Genomic DNA, 22,375 nt, shown 5'->3' with positions numbered 1-22,375 from the left:
AAGTTCACTGCATGTAAGCTTGCTGCCAGTCATTTAGTGAGGCTCAGCCTAGCTGATCGCAGAAAAGCTGTAGCTGGCCTCCTAGGGGTCAAAAGAGACGTCATGGACCAACGTTTCACGTGCATCAAGGACTTTGGCCTTAGGTGCCATACAGATTGTAGAGAGCCTTACTTTTACGAAGCTGGTTACACCCACGACCACCTGCCTGAATGTACGTACACGAGTGGCATACCCAGTGGCATACCCAGTATCGAGGAGCCAGTGCACAAACTGCCCACTCCGATACAGGTGAAAACAACCGGTGAGTGCATGCTAGTGCATGCTAGCAGACCACAAACCTATCGTGTCTGAAAAAACCCCTCAGAAAAAAAAATTACCCAAACCCAAGGTGGGCCTGTACGGCCAGGTGTAGGCTTGAAAGAATTGCCAATTTGCAGGACATGTTTCGCCTGGACGGCCTCCACACGTGTCCGTATGTGCACACGCACATACAGGAATGGGAAGTCCCGCTCGACCCCGAAATTCCAGATTTCGAATCAAAGGCGGGCAATTTGAGGATGGGCCATCCCCACGTTTGTCACTTGTTCGGGAGCGTTTGTGACAATCAGCTCTCGTGCACTATCCCGCCCTGTCCAAGAAGCCAGAATCAACGATTACAATCCCTTGCTGCTGCACCTTTGGAAAGCTAACGTTGACGTCCAGTACATAGCCGAGACCAGCATGGCGCTCACCGGTTACATTACGGCGTACGTCACAAAAGCAGAGAAAAGCGCCATGCAAGACACTTTTGCGGAACTGTCTAGCCTGTCTAGCACGGGCACTACTCTCTACAAGAAGTTGTGGGTGTTTGCTTTAAGTACCTTTAAAACCCGAGAATTAGGGCAGCACGAGGGGTACGATCAAGTTACAGGTGACCACTTTAACGAGAAGTCAAACGATGTTTACTACGTGAATGCTGCAATAGAAAGCTCAAAAACTACACTCAGCTCTTAAAAATGAACCCGAAAAGTACTGACCTGTACACCCCTAGCCTGATAGACGTTCACTATCCAAACAGGCCAGACAGACTGTCCTCCATGTGCTTGCACGACTTCGCTTCACACATTGACTGGTACCAAAGGGACCGCCAGGGTGAGAAAACGTACAGGAGGCTCGTCAAACCTCGCGTTATCAGTCACCCCACGTACGACACCAACAGAAAAGAACAGGAGCAAGAGTACTACTACTGCCTCATTCTGCTCTTTGTCCCGTTCGTTGACGAGGGTGACCTCCTCGACGGAGAGTCGCCTAAAATGGCGTTCGAGAGGATGCAGAACGAAGGCCTCCTCGCTCACCACGACAAGCTCCAGAAGATGTTGGACCTCAATAAGAGATCGCGGGAAATCTCAAACGCCAGAAGGTCGAAACGTCAGAAAAAAGAGGTGGAGGAGGAGGAAGACGACGTCAACCTCCTGCTCCAGGGCATGGCTAAATGCATGGCTAAATCACACTTGGATCGCCATCTCGAGCTAGACCTCGACGTAGACCCCATAACGCTGGACAGGAGACTGTCCATGCTAAACGACGACCAAAGCCGGGTGTACAAAAAAATCACTGGGCATTTGTTGCACGAATTAGACCACGAAAAAGGAGCCTGTAAATGCACAGACATCAAACCGTTGCAAATGTTCGTTAGTGGTGTGGGGGGAACAGGCAAGTCCTTCCTTATTCATTATTCAGGCACTTAGAGCGTTTGTCAAAGCCACGTGGCCGGATTTACCCAATTCAAGTGCAGTAGCCGCCCCCACGGGCCTAGCAGCTTGTAATGTAAACGGTGTGACCACCTACCAGCTCTTTCAGTTGCCGATAGAGTAAAACTGCATCGTACTGGGAACTGCCCAAACAAACGCTAAAATACCTCAGGCAACAACTAATGAACGTAAAGGTGTTCATAATTGACGAGGTGTCCATGGTGTCAAGTCTCAATATCTAACGTACATACATTTGAGACTTGACGAGATCTACGGGGGGGCCGAATGGTTTGGGGGTAAAACAATGCTCTTTGTGGTTTGTGGGCGACATCCTCCAGCTACCAAGGTGCACCGGTGTTCCAAAGCGTTCCCACTAAAGTGCTATCGCTCAGAATAGGTTGCATAGGGTCCGCAAACATTTGGAAAAGCACAGTAGTGTACGACGAGCTTACCATTAACGAAAGACAAAAAGGGGACAAATTGTACACTGAAATACTCGACGGCGTCAGGAGGGGATTTCGTAGCGAACAGGCAGTCTCTCTCCTGACAGAACGCGTCTTCGATGTGCCCGTACTAGAAAAGTACGAGCAACTGAAACGCGAGGGTAAAAAACCCATATGCCTTTTCTCGACTAGAAAAGCGTGTGCAACAGTTAACTCTGATCTTTTAAACACTCTAGACAGTAAGATAATACCACTGCGTTGTAGAGACGTCATCGACGAGGGTGCCTGCGCCAACGGAGAGTGGAACAAACAGGCCGAAAAGCGTCTGACAGAAATGAACAAAGACAGCAGCTTGACGGCTGGTCTGGAAGAAGTGCTCCACCTGGCCGTTAATGCCCACGTCATGTTGAGACGAAACCTGTCCACCGAAGACGGTCTAGTAAACGGAGCCGTAGGCACCGTTCTTGAAATAGAATCTAAACACGTGACTGTTAAGTTCGACCGTGTGGCAGAACCGTACAAAGTGACCAGAGTCGCTAACCGGTTCTGTGTCCTGAAAAAATTCTACATTTCCAGGAACCAGTTCCCTCTAATAGTCGCTTATGCCGTCACCATATACACAAGAGCCAAGGTCTCTCGCTCGACTGTGCCATCATCGACCTATCTGACAGCGTGTTTGGTGAGGGCATGGCGTACGTGGCGTTGTCCAGAGTCAGGTCCATAGACGGTGTACACCTGACGTCCTTTACACCCGACTCCATCATGGCCTCTAGAACGTGCGTGGAGGAGTGTAACAGGCTCAGGCTAGCATTCAGGCCAGACTTGGCAGCGTACGAATTGCCCGTTAAACAAAACAGAAAAAGGAAAATGCGATTGTCCCGCCAGCCAAACGGCAGTGTACGGTTGAAGGGAGTAATGTCGACAAACCCCCAGTTAAGAAACGAAAGGAAAGGACGCCTGCGGTCTTCCCGCCAGCCAAACGGCAATGTAACCTTGAAAGGAAAGTCCCCAGCAATGTTGACAAACCCCCAGTTAAGAAACTAAACGAGGCAGTCACCTCTGCTGGTGATTGCAATATAGTTGAAGACCCAGAGAATCGTGGTAGCAATTACGGTGAATCGTTCTGCTTCAACCCTCTGGACGAGGTTGAACAGAAATCGGCGTGTTTGCTGCTGAAAATTAATCACCGCAGAAATATAGTCACCGCCGGGGGACCAAACATTGCCCTGACTCGGCCCCATTTACCCTCGCATGTTCAGGGCAATGTCTGTGGTCATTACCGGCTATCAACATCAACACATTACTGTCAGGCGAGCCATTGTAAAGCACATGTGTGATTTTCAACATTTGTTTAATGGTAAACATTGGTTGATCGATGCAGGTTACCCGGACATGATCTCCTACGTCAGGGCCACGCAAATGGACCAAACACGTACCTGGGGAACTCACTTGGAGATCTTTTCACTGGCCCATCTGCTCGAGCGAAGGGTGTTCGTCTACTCGAGAACGGCTGGAAATGCCTGGCTGTGTCACTGTCCGAGCAAATAGACCCCAACATCCCCCCTCCTCGGGACAAAAAGGGTTTGTATATTTATCACACGGGTGACCACTACAAAGTCGTGACATCTGTGACAAAGTAAGTGACTCTACGTGTAGAAATTACGTCCCCTCCCTTAGGTTGCCCATTGTTGTTATACATGGAGACTTACGTCAAACGGTTTACTGCCCGTTCATTGAATGTGTGGCTAAAGGTATTCCTTCCATCAACATAATATGGGTAACCACCTTTTCTTTCTGTTATTACTTAAAGTAATTGACTCTAAGTGTAGAACTTAATTGTTCAATGTTTCACACGCACTCTGTGCGTAGGTTGCCCATTGTTGTTTGTTCATGGAGACTTATGTCAAACGGTTTACTGCCCGTTCATTGAATGTGTGGCTAAAAGTATTCCTTCCATTTGTGTCTCTGAGCACACTGGTCCAAGAGACCTTAGAGCTAACAAACAAACCAACAAATGGGCAACCATAATTTCTTTTCATTAAAACATTTCTTTTGAGCGTCAATACGGTGAGTGAAGACTATTGTGAGTATTCAATGTTACTGTGTGTTTATCCCCTGCAGTGTCCCAATAACAAAGACACGTGATGTGAACGGGGTGTATAGGGCTCTAGGCGAATCCCTCGAAAACAACGAAAAACGAGATGAAGGCCGTACCTCAAAGGTGTCTTGGAAACCGGCCGAATAAAACGAAACAAAACAACTCCCTTTTGAAAAGGGAAAAACAAAACACTAACTCATATACATGTTTTGCTATTTATATCTTCTATTTAATGTTCATTTGGCACTCTCACTTGCAGCTGTTTGTGGAAAAAAATTTATTTCATTAAGAATTTACTTAGATAGGCATGTAATTACACGCCTCACTGTATTGAGGCCTTGTAGGAGCTAGTGATGACGATTGAAATACTAATCTGGGTGGTCTCGAGGCTAGTCATTGTTAATTTGTTGTACAATTCACATTATTTTATTCACAGTAGGTTTTACATAGAATTGTTATAATATACATTCAAGTACTACTTTATTTGATTTATTGTCACTGGTGCATTGAATATCTGCAGATGGGGGAAATTATGGAAAGTTCAAACAACACTATTAATTAAAATAATAAAACTTCAGTACTTACATAGACACTTCTGCCTCCTGCACCACCCCCACCACGGCCCCTACCTCTACCTCGCTGTGGAGTGGGAGCAGGAGGCAAGTAGTCTTCATCACTAGAAGAACTAGATTCGTATGAATCTGTCTCCATTGGGAAAGAATTCAGTGTCAGTTAAAGTTCAGTGTCAGTTAAAGTGAGATGGAGAGAGGAAGTACTTTAATATCTTGCACTGCAGGATCACTGGGAGGAGAGCTAGAGACAGGCCTTGGAGTTGGAGAAGGAGTGACTGGAACAGGGGTCCTTGCTGGACGCTGAGGTGTTTCTTCAGGCGGATCAGGAGTTGCCATTCTGTATCACAGTTATACAAACTGGTAAGCAAAGCAACTACAAATATTCCTATATTCCTATAGTACAGACAGACGGTGGGTCGAACTCCATGGACGTTACTCTTTCACTAGCTTGCGTCACACTTTGTCACTTATAATACACTATTAAATTTAAATACTACTGTAATAAAAAAGAAAGGGAATCCGACTAGAAAAACATTTGCAATGTGAAAAATTGCTAGGATTGGCCCAAGGGAAACCTTTAAAAAGCGTGGAAACAAGAAATTCGGCGAGTGCATAACTCCAATCCGTACAGCTAGTGCTGATAACTTGTATAATAATAAAAATAGCATCACAATAGTGCAGTGACAGATTAACAATCTTTCAATTATAGGATCATTAATTCTGGTGGTGGCAAATTGAGCAGTCTTTGGCTATCACATCTAGTTTGTTAATTGTAGGGTAAATGATTGTCTATACACTGACAGTATACACATGCAATGTCACAGTGTGTCCCTTTTAGCTCTTTGTTGAAAAGTATAGCCCAGTAGCTAGTAGCCCTGAGGCTATTGTTCTGTTATGAAATCATTATCATACTTCATGCATCAATGATTGTCTGGACTGTCTTTGCTCTTTCTATTGGGACTATTGGGACTGTCTTTCTTCTAGATCTTTGTCTTTATTTGTCTCTTTACTTGACACTGTCTCTTAGTATAGCCCAGTAGCTAGTAGCCCTGAGGCTATTGTTCTGTCAAGAAAATTCATTATCATACTTCATGCATCAATGAATGGTCTGGACTGTCTTTGCTCGTTCTATTGGGACTGCATGTCTTGCATGTCTTTCATCTAGATCTTTGTCTTTACTTGGCACTGTCTTTGCTCAAAACTGTAAAGGGGGTATAACAAAACTAAAACACATACTTTAAACAATAGTCCCCCAGTACCATGCTTTGGTGTGATGGACGCCAGCATCATCACCTGGGGATGTACCAGCTGGTGATGTGTCTAAATCAAAGAGAAGTAAGAAAACAAAGTCAACAAAGTCATTTGCAAGCGAAGAAAAACAGGAAAGAGTTGAAACTTTGAAGGTTCGAGGCAAACATGGAACTGCACATACTCCTATACAGTAGTACACTCTTTGGGCAGAAATGATAGATGTGATAGATGTGGGTACTCATAGCAGCATCGACGAACCACCCTCTGTGCCTATGTTTCAAGGAAAAGCTAGACAGTCTAAGGCTAAAGCAGGTGACAATGAAATGGCAACAGTTTTTACTGAAATGGCGAAATCATGTATTGGCACCTACTACCAAAACGTCTTCTAGCACTAGTACTGGCGTTATGTCCCCTGGAAAGGTTGCAGAGTTATGTTCAAAATATTTACAGCAATTACATCAGCTGTTTGAGCTCTTTCTCTAGAGTTTTTTGATCAGAAATCACCGATTTTGGATCAGCTCCGTTTAATTGACTCAAACAATGATAATTTTGGCAGAGAAAGTGAATAATAATGTTTGTCAAAATTTAACATTTGTGATTCTACATAATGTAACCAGCGTGTTTGATGGACAATTATGAAGTGAAATTGTGCTAAACGCATGGGTTATCAATACTCTAGGAATTCGTAATTATCAATCAGTTTTTGCTTAGTTTCGGCAAAGACTTCCTCGAGTGGCATTAAATCAGGAGAATAAGGGGATAAGAACTTGACTAATGCTCCAACACTATTGATTATATATATTTTGTACTGTATTGAAGCGTTGTCTAAGATTACAACAGAATGAGCATTGAGGCCATTAAATGGCATTAACAATGGAAGGACTGTTTGTCTGATGAAATCAATAAAAACATCTCCATTAACACCTGCTTCATATATGTAGACATCTAGTATACCAGTCATTGACATAACTGGTATTGCCGAATGCCGAATACCTTTTACCTCCAACCCTTAGTGCAAAGTTATGTGCTGGTGTTCCTCTTATACTGTACCCATACTTTCTCCGTTTCATCAATCCATAGCAGCATTTCTGGTTGGAAAGCTGATATCTCAGCCATATATATAGCTCTCTTTGCTTCACTTTGTTGAAGAGCAATATAATGTCTAGAAAAACCGAGTCTTTTGAGAGTCCTGCAAATAGTCGAATAGTGGACATAAGTTCCAGTAGTGTTTGCTACCACATCTCGAAGTTCATGAAGATAAATACCAGGATTTTGATATATTTGTTTGTTTGGATAAGGGTCATCTCTTCAAATTCATTTAGTTCTAGAATGTTAGCTGCATCAAAAGCGCTCATATGGTGATGCAGGCAGAGCCACACCATTCTCCAACGGAGATCAGTTGAGTAGGGTTGTGGCATCAGTCACACAGACTCGATCACTGTAGCTAGCTTCACAGAAAGTATATGTAGTGACTAGGTATCTATTGCTAGTGCTAGCTACAAATAGAGTGCACTTGCTCAATCCACCCACAATTCAATTAGGTACTATTTGTGGTTTGGCTATTCAGTTATTGAGTTGGACAACGGATGTGCAAACCACGGTACAGCAGTTACTCTGTCAGGATCTCCTGGTTTCCAATGGAACAGCCACAGCGAAGGATTAGGTAAGCTCGTACCTAATGTACTATACTTAGATACCTACTTAGATGCCTCAGAGTGTGCTTTAATAGTAGCCTGATTAAAGCCTGTTTTTAGAGTGTAGTCTACATGGTTAGATATTCAATTATTTTTTATCTTGTTCAGCATTCGCCTCGGGCAAAGAAAGATGCAACTAACTAACTTACTGCCTAGCATTCTCTGTCGGGATCTCCTGGTTTGGAACGGACAAGCCAATGCCACAGCACTTCATAGGTAAGCTTTGTGGGCTTTGTGGCTGTGGCTGTGTATTAAACTGCTAGTATGCTTATAGATAGCTTGTAAAGTAGTAAATGTACACTGTACTTACTCATGTTCAACAAAAACTCATAGGAGTTGACGCTTTATACAACTAGTTACATGACTAGTTACATGTTCTTATGCTATGGCATAAAACAGTCAGGGGTGGCAAAACCACTTCTCGCACTGTAGGCAAAACCATGCTGTGTCCTTCCTTTTGTTTTTGGCAACTGGTGATGAAGAGGGAAGTGAGCTATTCCTAGCGATTTCAAGGGTGTCTTGGTCTGTTTGAGCCAACTCGTGACGGAATGAGCGTTGGTGGGTGAATACTGTCGTAGCTGTTCGTATGCAAATGCAGATATCCTTTAGGAAGAAGTAAATGTACTTGTGGAATTTTGTAGGGCATCTGTAGTACCCTCTGAGCTGATCCCCTCTGTCGACACCAGCGATTATAGTCCTTGACTGTACGTTGTACAGAGGTGACCGAAGTGGCGTCAGAGGCTGTGGAGATCACACGGACAACCCTATTGTCCTTCCAAGCTGAGACCGTCACCTTGTCACCTTGTCTTTCTGAAAGGTAAATAATAATATAATTTTTTATTATGATTATTACAATTACCTTTCTGTCAGCCGCCTATGCGGTCAGCGCGAGCTGTACCACAAGCATAAATGCCATCCTTCTCCAAGTCTTCCAACAGTTTGACAGACGTGAAAAAGTTGTCGAAATAGACGTGGTGGTGCTTGTGCTTCAACGAGGCTGTGAGGCAACTCGTGCTTCTCTGGTGTGGCTTCTCTCCCTGTATACACTTGTAGCATGTGGAAGTACCCATTGGAGCTGTCTCTTCACTGGTTTATTCACTGGTTTATTTGGGAGGTACTGTTTGAGTGCAGATCTACCCTGAAACTTTATCATTGCCTCGTCTACTGCAACTTCACGGCCTAAGTTGTATGCAGCAGAACAGCGCTTATTGAAGGGGCGTACTTTGGCCAAACGATCGCTACCTGGGGTGCCTGGAGTCGGGAGAGTGGTGTTGTCCGTGAAATGGAGGTATCGTCGGATGTCCCTAAAGTGATCGCGTGAGATCTTCGATGCAATTGGTGAGTAGTGGAATTGCACGTCTCTCCTCCAATAATTTTCAATTGATGGGAGTTTCACGATCCCCATGAAAATGCAGAATCCCTTTAGCTCAGCAGTCGTGAGTGGGGTCCTTTTATCATGTGGCCTAGCGTATCGATTTGTCTCGGCTACCATTATTTCAGTGGGAGAACTTGAGATGGATACAGCTGGGCCTCTCGTGAATGGTCATGAAAGGGGGAACTGGGGAACTGTTTCAGGTGTGTGTGTGTGTGTGTGCGTTGTGTGGTGTGTGTGTGTGTGATGTGTGTGTGAATTAAGCTTTGCTGTACTGTTTTTTTCTAGTCTTCTAGAGTACTGTTGTCAGATTGTATGATAACGGCAAATTTACAATTGTTTTGTAGTAACCGTTATTATAATGTTGTGCAACTACATGTACATTATTACCTCTTACTTGTGTAAAGTTATAATTAAGTGTAGGGTCATGTTTTAGGCATTCCAAAGGTACTTTTTGGCTACTTTTTGGCTTCTGTGAGATTAATTCTGACAATGCATTGTCTGTTCCCAATGCCAATGTGTTAGGCCTAGCCTGCAATGCTTTAGTATTATTACCTAGGGAAAGTCTGTCCTGGTACAGATTCTCTCTATTATTGTCATGCACATTCAGAAGTTGTGTGTTATTATGGTGCAACTATAACCTTTTTGTAGGGTCAAAGGTCACTTCAATTGTGGTTGTACTTTTAAGATAATTGTTTTTACTTGCAATGTAATGTGTAGTAGGCACCCTCCAATTCTTTGTGCTTTTTTGTTCCCAATGTATTCCCAGTGATAATGCTTTTTTGTTCCCAATGTGTTCCCAGTGCACTCCTAAGGATCAATTTGATCCTAATCACTATACCTGTTACAATTCAATTCTGTTTGGCTTTTCTCTGCACTTCTTTGTACAGTTCCCAATGATAGCTTGTTGACTTGTACAGGTACCCCAAGGTCACACACACATCAAATATATAGTACAGTACATGTGTAATACTGTAACTATTTACTTACCCTGTAGAAGTAGTAATAGCTCTAGCTCTGCCTCTTCCCCTCCTGCCTCTGTGCAAATTAATATTTATATAGTGTACAATCTAATACCTTCTCGTTGCACCTACACCCTTGCTCTGCCTCTGCCTCTGTAAATGTTACTACATTATAATTTAACTATAGTCGTGTACTTTGTGTCACCTTTTTGTCCCAAAGCTGTTGGAGGAAGTGGGGGTAGTGGGGGTTCAAAATCTGGTGAAAAGCAGAGGGTGATGTCTGGGGGTGAGAGGCTGGATGTGAGCAGTTGATGTCTGGTGGTGAGAGGGGATGTGAGAGAACTAGGGGTGAGAAGGGTGATGTCTGGGGGTGAGAGTGGTGGACGTGAAGTTGAAGTGTGCCTGTGTAAAATTAATAATTAAGGACATTATTAATTTTCAACATACTCGCGAGAGTCTTCAACTTGATTGGGGAGGTATTCATGCTGGTCTTCACGCTGGTCTTCTTCTTCATACAGGTCCATGAAATCGCCCATCGCTGCCATAGGGTCATCACAGTCCTCTAAGTCTAAGGACCATGGTCACTGCTATCCAGGAGATCCTCCAGTACCTCCTCTCTAGTATACAAGAGCCTCTTAGTCATTGTTGTCCTGTAGAATTAGAATTAATTTTTATTGTGTTTGTTGATCTTCACTTGTGTTGTATCTTCACTTTGAATTTTAATATTGAATGCAATTTTCACTTAAAAATACAAGCATATTTTTGATAGCTAACCTGTAGTGATCGGTGTCTCTATGACAATCGAGTGAATCCTTATGAGGCTGCTAATAGTTGCGTCGCTACCAGCTTATTCCGTAATTACGCAAATTTGCGTCATCCGCGTTAATGTGTGTACTTCAACATTAAATTGATCCAATATTATTAGCAAAAAAACTCTGGGTCCATTCGGTATATTCACTGACACATTTGACCCACTTGAATGTAATGTCATTCCTTATGAGGGCATCGTACACAGCATCCCGTGCTACGTATTGTCAGGTTCAACGTGTACTTCTATATGTAGGTATAGGGACACCTTCGTTAAACTTGCATTTCAGATTTCGTTTTTTGATGATTGTACATGCTCAAAGAAGGCAGTGAGCTGGGGCTTACTATAATTTTGACTTTGATTTCTCATAAGGTGCCGATGGAGTCAAACATTAACATCCACCGATCCCTAGTCGGCATAGTTTATAGTTTACAGTTACTGTATATAATATAGTCTCACCGATAATATAGTCTCACCGTTGCTCCCCACCACAGTCACCTGCCTCATTGAAGGCGATGACAGCGACGTCCAGCCATGACTGCAATAAAACCACATATTTTAATGTTGCTGTTATTATTATTATTTTCTGTTCTAATGTTGCTTGTTGATTTTGCCCTACCTCTTGAGATGTCATCGTCACTAGAATCCTCTGAGCCTGATGCTGAGTGCCCAGTGAAGTGAAGTAGTCCAGGGCAACTGCTGACCTGTCCACATCACTGAACAACTTTAATGTTTTTCAAACTAACCGCAGCTGCATTCCTGATGCTGATGCTGTGTAATTAATTTTTTTATTGTTGCGCATGGGGAATTCCCTCCCCTTACGAAATTAGTAATTTGGCTACCAAAAGATGCACGTTAGTGGCTCTCTTTATCTCGCTCGCTTGAACTGTTTAAAACTTTGCAGGCAGCTCGGAAGTTCGCAAAAAAAACAGGTTTGCCTGCACTACTTCTTGGAGAACCACAGGCTAATTTCTGTGAACAACTTTGCATAGAATATTTCACTATGCAGGTGTGTACCTCCACGCAGACAACCAGATCTGGTACCTGCTGTGGAGGGTCATCACAGGAAGGCACATGGTAGTGGGTCACACCAAGTTCGCTGTGCTTCGGACTCTTTAAGCGTCGAGGACCAGGATTGCTCAGCTATTTGTATTGTAATGAGGCACAGCTGGTCAGTGATGAGCATGGGAATGTGATTGTCCCACACTGGACTGGATCACCTTCTTCGCCCGAAAATGACCAGCATCGACATCTTTTCATCTTCTGTGATACAGGGGCTGGGAGTAAAAACATACATAAAATAAATATAAGTATACATTAATTTTACCTTCCAGGTGTTGTGTACACTAAAGAGAGGGCGGACGTCATCACAGAGATTCGCAGGGATCCACGTTTGACGACTGCAGATAAGATAACTCCAGCAGCACAGCGGCAGTGGTATCTGTATGACAAAATACGTGAATTCTGCCCTGTGGCTGACAGGGACGTCACCTGTCCTGTTCCCAAGCCATCAAGTAGAGTACATGAGTTACCAACTCCAACCGGTTCTAGTTCGCTGCCAAATATTACCAGGAATTCATAATAACTATTAGGATGCATGGTGGTCTAAGCTTTAAGGCTGATCCACTATACAGATCCATCGAGTCTTACATCTATCAAAAACAATTAACAATTCAACAATTAACAAACCTTGAACTATTAAACAAGTGTCAATCGTAGCCATGCCTTGCTTACCATTAGAGGCATTAGAGGCTTGTGTGTTGTTTTCTTTTCTTGGAAGTTCCTCTTTAGGAGCACCTCTTTAGGAGCACTAGCTAGCACTGGCAAGTGGTTCTCTAAAAAAGAATCCTTTCTCTTGCGCAATCACGAGGCTGCGCAGTAGATGGGCGTGGCTTCAAGTATTGGCTTCAAAGTATAATTACGGGAATGCAAAATTGAACATCAATTTTTCAATGACGTTTGGGAGCTGGTTGGAGGCAGGGGGGGGGGGCAGACCCAACTACGGCGACAGTGACCACTGTGGCAGCAGGAACGACTACAACCCCGGATCGAGAGCAGCAACAGCTGCAGACGTTGGTCACTAAAATAGCAACGGCCGCCTCTCTAGATGCTAGACTGATTGCTGATAGAACTAGGACCAATAGCAGGTGGGTACTCCTCTTCTGCCAGTACTTATGAATGTGATCCAGAAGGCAGCAAGCTTACTTAGTATCATAGGTTACTTGGCAGGAGGGGCTTTGTGTGTATTAGAGAAGCTTTGGGTGTATGTTCGACCAAGAGTCATAATTCATAATAATAGCAGAGGGCAAAGGTGCAAAGAGAAGCAGAAGTCATGCGACCAAGGAAAAGGCTTTCTGCGTATATTAAGGCCCAATGGGGCCCAATGGCAGAAGGCATTAAGGTCATACGACCAAGGGCGGTTTATGGCGGCAGAAATCAGAGCGGGCCAAGGTCAAAGCAAGTGAATACCCAGGGTCGGCTTGGCGAGCTACCGACAGCTCGTTCACTGGCTCACCTGACGGTAACAAGTCAGCGGCGTAGGGCCAAAGAGTCAACTGCACCTGGGCAGTGAAACGATGGCTGCTGGAATTGATTGATTTAACTACGTCTGAAAGCATCGAAGACAGACCCCCTTCGAAAAGGGGTAGATATTGTGTTGGGGCAAGCCGAAGGTCCGCTCTATTCCACTCTTGACCAGCACTCTTGACCCGGGGTTTTTGTTCAGGTTTGCGGATGGTCGCCTATTGTATACAGTGCTATGACAAAAGCAGGCCATAGACTATGCAGGCCATGCAGGCCACTCGTTTTGTATAGGCGGGGTCCCCGACTCAACCATAAAATGTTGGGTAGATGGGAGAGTTCAGCGTACATGTATAATGTCCCCCGTGATTGTCAATCGATACGAAAAAAGTAGACAGTGACACTGCATTGGTAATATAGCTTAGCCCTTGTTATTTTTAGTTATGGAATTAGTTTCATTTAGGTAAACGTCTAGGGAATAAGGAGGAAGTGCTTGGGCTCGTTTGGGAGATATCAGGGTTCGTGCTCACCCAAGCGGTAAGATCTCATAGGCGGGGCCATGCGCAGGGGCAAGATCCCTGCGAAAGGGTAATTAATTCCCTTATGACATAACTGTGGTTGCTGCATTACTGGGCTGCCTATCAGGGTACCGGCTTCCTCGGCCAAACTGTTAGTAAATAAATTGAGCTCCGTGCAGGTCAGTAGGAGCAAGCAAGCAATCTGGCGACACCAAAATGTTAAATGTAGTTTAAGGACGTTAAACGGAGTTAGTTAACAACAGGGGAGCTGGTTGGACGCATGCGCACTGCCAGGCATTAGGAACATGCGGTATCACACATGCCCATTGCGCATCGTGCATCTGTGCTCGTTTCTTCCCTCCTCATCCCACCCTTGTTTCTCTCAGTTCACTTTCGTTCTTCTGAGTTTTTATTTTATTTTTGTTTCTCCAAGATCCCTACCTTGTGATGGGGCTGGTTCGCTGGGACCCTTCGTGCTCACCCAAGCGGTAAGATCTCATCAATTAGGGCATGGTAATAGGCGGGGCCATGCGCAGGGGGAAGGATCTTGCCTGAGGAACTATGTACTGGCACGTCAGTCAGTAGGAGCAAGCAAGCAATCTGGCAACACCGAACTAACTTCACGCATGCGCCATTAGGAACATGCGGTAACACGCATGCGCATTGGTCAGTAGCGCATACTGTGCTCGATAACTGTTTTTGCCCTCCTCATCCCTTCTTAGTTCACTTTCGTTCTTCTGAGTTTTTATTTTATTTTTGTTTCCTCGTCTCTCCAAGGCTAATTCCCTTAGCAACTGCCCTTAGCAACTGTAGTAACAACCGCAGTTATGTTATAAGGGAATTAATTACCCTTTCGCAGGCCTGCCCTAATTGATGAGATCTTACCGCTTGGGTGAGCAATACCCCATCACAAGGTAGGGACTTGGGGTATGGAAGAAGGGGTATGGAAGAAAAAGGAAATTAATTCTGCTATACCTTTGCTATTGTGCAACCTGTTACTGATGAATCCTAGATGTTTTCTTTCGGTAAGGTATGGGATTTCTTAGTACTTGAGACCAATCGGTATGCTGCACAGTGTAGAGGTGCACAGCGTCCCACACGTGCTGATAGTCGTAGACCATGGCATGATGTTACCCTTGAAGAAATGAGAGCGGTAATTCTGCCAACGATTGAAATGTATTGGTCACAAAAGCATTTACTACTTTCTCAGCCTCTCATGACTATATCTAGGTACCTGCTACTTGTAACGTGGTTATGACCCCTATTCAAACTCCGTAAGCTCTTAGATATGCCAAGCTTCAGTCAGAAACCCACGATCAAATGAGCCCCTTCAAAGGGCGTCTTGGCTTCAAACAGTACATGAAAGCCAAACCAACTAAATGGGGGATAAAAGTGTTTGTGCTTGCTGATTCTATCAATGGTTATGTGTACCGCTACACTGGTAAACTAGATGCAGCCACATCTGATGTTGGAGTTTGCTACTTATGGATGGTATAGAGCATACACACCCTAAGGTGTACATGGATAACTATTACACCTCTCCATTAGAGCTTTACGATAAGGCGTGTGGTCAGTAACAGAAAGTATTATCCTAAGTCTCTGGCTGCTGTATCTTTCTAGTGGCCCGCATGTGTGTGTGTGGAGGGACAAGAGAATAATAAACTTAATAAACGTTCTAACATGTAGCTGAGTGTAGTTCTGGCAATGCGTCTGTCCGCCGTCTTACTATTGTTTATTGCGGTTGTGTACCAAATGGTTTCATGCCCACCTTGCTTGCCGGGATATTACCGTATTGGACGTAGGAGTAAAAAGTGGTGGAAACGTGGATTCTGGTATATCCTTGATGTAGCTGCAGTTGAAGTTCCGAATACGGTTGGCGGAAGCTCTTATAGGTGAATTCTGTAGCAGAAGATCATCTGGACGCTGAACGCTGAACCTCAACAAACTCCTACGGCTGGACACCTCACAGTACCACTCTATGCTGATTCTAAGAGAGATTGTGTGAATAAAACGGCATGAGGGTAGGCATAGAAGTTCCTAAACTTTGTGATGTGTACCTGTGTCTTGACAAACACCGTCTCTGTTTTGAGATTTATCACACTGCTTTGCAGCACTAAGTTATCACACTTTTGTATACTGCTCTTTGCAGTTCTAAAGAGGTACCTGGTATCACACTCACACTAGCTGTGCAGGAGATAGAGACCTGGTATCACACTCACACTAGCTGTGCAGAAGATAGATACCTGGTATCACACTCACACTAGCTGTGGATACCTGGTATCACACTCACACTAGCTGTGCAGTAGATACCGGTGACAATAGGTTATACAATGTATACTAGATGAAGTATACCAGATGAAGCAAAACAACTAAATGATACCCACGATGTACCTCTTGGGTGGTAATGGCAAGCATCGTTAACCCTTTAACCGTCGGATTCTTAATTAACAGTGAAGTGAAATATCTGTACATTCGGTTTCCAGAGCAATAAAATGCCTAGCAACCATATACCAATAGAATGCCCATACAACAAGGAATAGCCATAACCGTTTTTATCATTCACCCGTTTTTATCATTTTAAATGCTCGGCCAGCGGTGAGATAAAATCCAAAAATTTTTTTTTATGGATCAGCCTATCATAATGGCTTGATTTTCACATCATATGAATGTAACAGTGCTAAGATATATCAATTTGAAGTACAATACGTACAATACGTACATGTATTACTATATCGATGAACGATCTATGAAATTTACAAGCTCACATAAAGACTGTTCATTACTGCTAATTCTATTTTAGCTATACTATACTCACTACTGATATTCTAGCTATACTATACTCTCCTGGTCTTTCACGGTCCTGGTCCATAGCGCTAGCGTCTAGGTCCATATCATGCAGTTCATCAGCGTCTGGCATAAAGCTGGTAGAGATATCGTACTATCCCCTCTCCTTCATAGGCACTGTCATCACCAGAGGAGACATCGCCATTGCTGTCCTCAAGCTGTTCAAGCACATCGGCACAAGTAAACAACCTAGCCATAGCTTCGTGCGGTAAGATGCTAATGAAATTTTAACATAGCAACGTGGCTTGTAAATTTCTAGACTAAATTGCACGTGATTCTACAGCTCTGGGATGTGCGTAGTTCGAGCTACTTCCTAACTATCGCAGAATTAGGCCACGATCGTGGCCTGTGGCGGTTAAAGGGTTAAGTAATACATGTACGTATTGTACTTCAAATTGATATATATATATATATATTTTTTTAGCTCTCCAGTTTTAACTGGAAATAGTATCTTGTACGGTACGGTAGGGTGTGTAAGTAAGTGCAGCAGTAGTAGTAGGTAGTCTAATGCTCAAGGATGATGATGGAACATCTTATATACATAGTAGGCATCTGCAGAATTGTGTAGAGGAGATGTTCCGGAGCATTAGTTTACCTCTTAGATCTACTACTACTGCACTATACTGCCATACTGCACTTACTGTGTATATGGTAGGTATCTTCTAGCTCACTGATAGTCTCTCTGGGACAAAAACCATTGTGTAGCTCTTACTTCAATATTTCACAAACTTCAGCGCATGCATTGCAGAATGCAGAGGCTGCAAAAACACATTGATTTGTGCCAGCTCAGCACAATTTTACTGCGGAAGCTATACAGGAAGTAGTTAGTGGGCGTTTAAAAAGCAATCAAAATTCCAGGCTGGACTATTGAACTGCCTCTATACTGTCAAGTTATGAGCCTCAAGAAGTATGGCATTTAGTATGGTAACCAAACAAGACTGCCAAACAAGACTGCCTTTCTTATATGTGCCAGCAGACAATATCACTCACTTTACAATATCACTCACTTTGCACCTGCCTACCGTTTTGAGAAACTAATGTTCGAAGTTCTATCATGCATTTCTATCCACATGCATGCATGAATGGCTGCAAAAATTTCGGATAAGGTTATGAAAGAAAACCAAAATCCTAAAAATAGCTTACTTTGTAGTGTACTTAGTTTGCTCCTACTTAGTTTGCTCCAAACGCACAGCACACAAAAAATTTTATCAACCACTTCATGATTGTTACCCTTCTCTTCACACCCTATGAACAATTGTGGTGTTAGGTGTTAGGCGGATTGCAGTATTTTAAATGAGAAAGGGTATATCCTAGTATACCCCAGTGATAGTTCATTGTAAACTTGAAAGCCATACAAACACACTACTCAGCAAATTACACTACTACAGTGCAACAAGTAGAACTTTTACGTTTTTGTGTATAAACTAAAATGTGATTGTATCAATTTGAGTGCAGGTACTGAAAGTTAACTATTGGCGCTTCCAGTGGACCACCACCATATGACATCATCATTCCACATAGCTATGTGTACATTGGAAAATATGTAGAGGTAGGTTCTGAAATTTTTAGTAGCAAATGTGTTAGGCATTGACTACAGTATACTTTTTTGTACTAACTTACAGGAGCTAGACCAGTCTCTTCTTTGCTAGAGCGGCCCTTGTCAAAAATGGTGATATTCATTGATTTGTGACATCACAAATCATCTTGTCTTTATTTGCTTCTTGTCTTTATTTGCTACATCCAAGCTCATGTGATGTGATGTCTAAACCTGGCAACTACTCACTGGTGTTAAGGATTAAGGATGGCTCAGTGCACAAGGCATCATATCTTAGTGATTCTAATGGATGAAATTTAGTAGGAATGTAGTTTTGTACAAAATTGGAGGTCATGTGATCTTCAGCGATGGCGTTACAGTGTGATTAAGAAGATAAAAAAGGAGGATTAGAAACAAGTGTAACCACACCCCCAAATTTTTTTATAAAGTACAACTATTTTTGTGGTGCCCGGATATGATGCGTATTATTTACAGGTGCACAGAAATCAGGAAAACTGTCGCATTTTCTATTTAATGCCCTCTAATTAAATACTAATTAAATATGTGTAAAACTGAGTTGCACTTCGTAAAAAAATGCTGCACTTGTATGTATTCCGGAAATTCTATTTCACTGTCCACCCCTGACAGTCACATGACAGTCACATGAGACAGTCACCTATATGTAAGTCACCTATATGTAAGTCACCTATATGTAACCATGAAATCCACAATAAATCCCAGAGCAGTACACCCAGTTGAGTACACCCAGTTGATCAGTTGTCACAGGGGCGTGGCAATTTACACTACTATGCAACAGAAACCATGAAAATCAGCTAAAATCACCCGCTCTAGCGAAGTTAGTACAAATGCTATTGTAGTACATGCTCCTCAAAAATCAGACCTTAACTAGCATAAACTCAAAAAATCAATGCCTAACACATTTGCTACTAAAAATTTACAAAATTCTGTGTATCTCAGAACCTCGTATGAAGTACTTGCACAACAAATTTCAGATCTTAACTCCATGCCTAACATATTTTCCAATGTACACATATTCTAGCAGCCATTTTGGTGTAACAGGTGGTGGTCCACTGGAAGCGCCACTCAAATTGATACAATCACATTTAGTTTAGAAGATATACACAAAAACGTGAAAAAACAAAAGCTCTTTGGTTGTTGCACTGTAGACATTTGGGGGTGAACTTGTTTTTGTTTTCGCTTACAAGTGCAGCCACACCCCAAATTTTTTTAAAAAGGTATCAACTTTACTTTACTTTACTTCTTGTGGTTGGTGGATATAAATAGTTGGTGGATATAAAGTTTAGTTTAGCAGATTATTCCTAATACGCATTAGTAATAAGGAGGGCATTAAATAGAAATGATATTCAAGGCCTATGTATTTCCCGCAATAGTAACTGTTCACCAAAATGTGCCATCGATCAGTTCAATTTTAATCAGTTCAATTTTAATTACCGTTTTGTTACTACGCAAACGCTACGGAACGGTATCTTAATGTGCCAAGTAGCTAGCATTCTTGTAGCAAGTTTGTAAGTCTTTGAGTAATTCACTGTCAGTTGGAAGAGTTTTATGGGCACAGTAGTACACTTGTCTTATCTTGCCTAGTTTTGATGGAAGCTCAGCCTTCGTTTTCTTCGTTTTATCGTTTCTTCGTTTTACTCGGTGCTTTTAAATCTCACTCTGTCGAAATCCAGCACTTTTGCCGTTGGTCGTAACAGCTTCGCTATACAAGCTGCATGTTTTGCTTTAAACATGTTTTGTTTTAAATATGTGCTGTGCAGGTAGGTGATCTTGATCACGTGTTACGGGTTCACTCTGATCGATTGCCTCTCTCGAATCGCTTGGTTCACTCTGATCGATTTGATCGACCTCGTCGGTCTTGTTGTTCATCTTTACATTGTAGTGAAAGATGATGTGTTTACGGTAGAGTTCGTTGGTTTACGTCTGCAACATTACTGTACTAGTAATACACAAGCACATTATTATATGTTTGAACACTGACATTAATATCTCACCTGAGATTCTATTATTAAATCATCATAATAATTATGATTGTCCAACGAGTCGTTTTCAACACGTTAATGGGTGCCTGTATAGTGAGCAACTTTATCAATTATGTATTTAATATGTGTAAACATTACCTGTAATGTCCACTGTCATGACACATCATATTTTTGATTCCACGCCCAGTACGCGATTGTCATTGATTGATCACATGAGCATCTACATTTAGAGTGAGAAAATAGATATTTAAACAGACAAAAGAACCCATTTCAATACAATTATCATTAGTACTCAATAATTGACACAAACGATGCAACATCCTAACTGCCCACACACGGCTAAATTAATATTCACAAACAGTGTATACATGGACGGGCCACCTGACGAAAGATGATACATCTTGACAGGCTGTTGCCGAAGGATGAAACATCCTGACAGACACAAGGACCCAATACACTTACACACAAGGCTAAATTAATATTCACAAACAGTGTATACATGGACGGGCCACCTGACGAAAGATGATACATCTTGACAGGGTGTTGCCGAAGGATGAAACATCCTGACAGACACAAGGACCCAATACACTTACACACAAGGCTAAATTAATACTCACAAACAGTGTATACATGAACGGGCCACCTGACGAAAGATGATACATCTTGACAGGCTGTTGCCGAAGGATGAAACATCCTGACAGACACAAGGACCCAATACACTTACACACACACTCTACGTGACACACACACGGCTAAATTAATATTCACAAAGTGTATACATGGACGGGCCACCTGACGAAAGATGATACATCTTGACAGGCTGTTGCCGAAGGATGAAACATCCTGACAGACACAAGGGACCCAATACACGTACTTTACACACGTATTTAATATTTCATACGTACTTGTCTTAACACACTTTTTGGCTGGTTCATGAACAGATACGTACAGGCTTCCCTTCCATGAAGCTAGAGAACCGGCTCTCTCATGCTCAACGTCAACGTGAAGGCTCTTGATCTTAAAATCCAAGTCCTCAGCTTCTCCAAATCCCGCTTAAAATGTGGGTTTCATACTACGCATGCGCAATTACGAGCTCCTCCTCCTCCTCCTCCTCCTATCAGTAAGAATAATAATTTATTATAAAACAGTGCAAGTTTATTATTATTATAACCAGTCGACAGTACAACTCCAGTTGAATATAGCTATCCAGGCAAGTCATGGTCACTCAGGTCTGTATCTGAATACCGTAATAACTAGATTTGGATATGTGCTGATCGCAAGTGAGGACACAGGACACTAGATCTAGCAGCTCTAGATCTGGTCCTCTTTGGTTGTGGCTCTAATCCACTCTCGTCTTGATCAACTAGATTTACACCCTGTTTTTTTTATTAGTATAGCCATTGATGAAGTGGGCACATAATTATATAGTAGCAAAACTCTATAGATATACGGTGTCTCTTTATTGTCCGTCAGCTAATGTGGTCAGACTGCACGGTCTTCATACGGTTGCCCGTCCAGCCCCTCCCCCACGGCAACGGTTGTCTACGGTTCCCGTTAAACCACTCCCCCGTGAAAGTCCGTGACCTGTACCGTGTGTGTGACATTAACGATCATCCCGTAATTCCCGTATTTGTTAGCAGTTTTTGCTGTGGCTGGTGCTATGGAAAGCTCCACTCCACAATAAAATGAGGTTGTGGATGCTCATGCTATCTGGTGATGTAGAGCTCAATCCTGGGCCCACCCAGCAGATGGAAATATCCCTGCACAGTATGTGTTAAATCAAACCAGAGAGGAGTGCAGTGTGATATGTGTGACTTGTGGACTCATGCAACGTGTGGTCGTGTGGATGGAGAGACCTACCAAAACCTGAAAGGTGATTGGTACTGTCAGTCCTGCGTAGGATCGCAACTCCCATCTCCCATTCCCCATCTCCCATTCCACAATGTCAGCATCCCAGGCTCTGTCCAACTTAACACGTCTCTCAATACTTCAACCCTGTCGACCAGGA

At 43.0% G+C, this 22,375-nt stretch overlaps 3 long non-coding RNA genes and 1 pseudogene across 5 annotated transcripts; 2 read left to right on the top strand and 2 right to left on the bottom strand.

Moving 5' to 3' along the window:
• The first annotated feature begins 1,897 nt into the window (after positions 1–1,897).
• LOC135336838 (ATP-dependent DNA helicase PIF1-like) lies at positions 1,898–5,248 on the top strand (annotated as a pseudogene).
• A 33-nt stretch (positions 5,249–5,281) lies between these two features.
• Positions 5,282–10,845, top strand: LOC135336839 (uncharacterized). Of its 2 annotated transcripts, none has more exons than XR_010394950.1 (6): positions 5,282–7,757; positions 7,897–8,004; positions 8,221–8,346; positions 8,430–8,605; positions 8,659–9,363; positions 10,641–10,845. It is a non-coding gene; the product is annotated as an uncharacterized LOC135336839 (long non-coding RNA). The 2 variants fall into 2 exon arrangements; XR_010394951.1 differs by having other exon boundaries at positions 8,659–10,470.
• On the bottom strand, positions 8,459–11,380 carry LOC135336840 (uncharacterized). Its single transcript, XR_010394952.1, has 6 exons — positions 10,897–11,380; positions 10,328–10,772; positions 10,251–10,275; positions 10,151–10,198; positions 8,648–9,354; positions 8,459–8,598 (listed from the first exon to the last, which is right to left on the bottom strand). It is a non-coding gene; the product is annotated as an uncharacterized LOC135336840 (long non-coding RNA).
• An 8,432-nt stretch (positions 11,381–19,812) lies between these two features.
• On the bottom strand, positions 19,813–22,026 carry LOC135336919 (uncharacterized). Of its 2 annotated transcripts, none has more exons than XR_010394976.1 (4): positions 21,273–22,025; positions 20,506–20,587; positions 20,380–20,453; positions 19,813–20,324 (listed from the first exon to the last, which is right to left on the bottom strand). It is a non-coding gene; the product is annotated as an uncharacterized LOC135336919 (long non-coding RNA). The 2 variants fall into 2 exon arrangements; XR_010394977.1 differs by having other exon boundaries at positions 20,283–20,319; positions 21,273–22,026.
• Positions 22,027–22,375: the final 349 nt, after the last annotated feature.

This window comes from Halichondria panicea, chromosome 6 (assembly GCF_963675165.1).
Source record: "Halichondria panicea chromosome 6, odHalPani1.1, whole genome shotgun sequence".
NCBI lineage: Eukaryota > Metazoa > Porifera > Demospongiae > Suberitida > Halichondriidae > Halichondria > Halichondria panicea.
The sequence above is the reverse complement of the archived record's forward strand: the minus strand, read 5'-3'. Positions and strand labels throughout refer to the sequence as shown.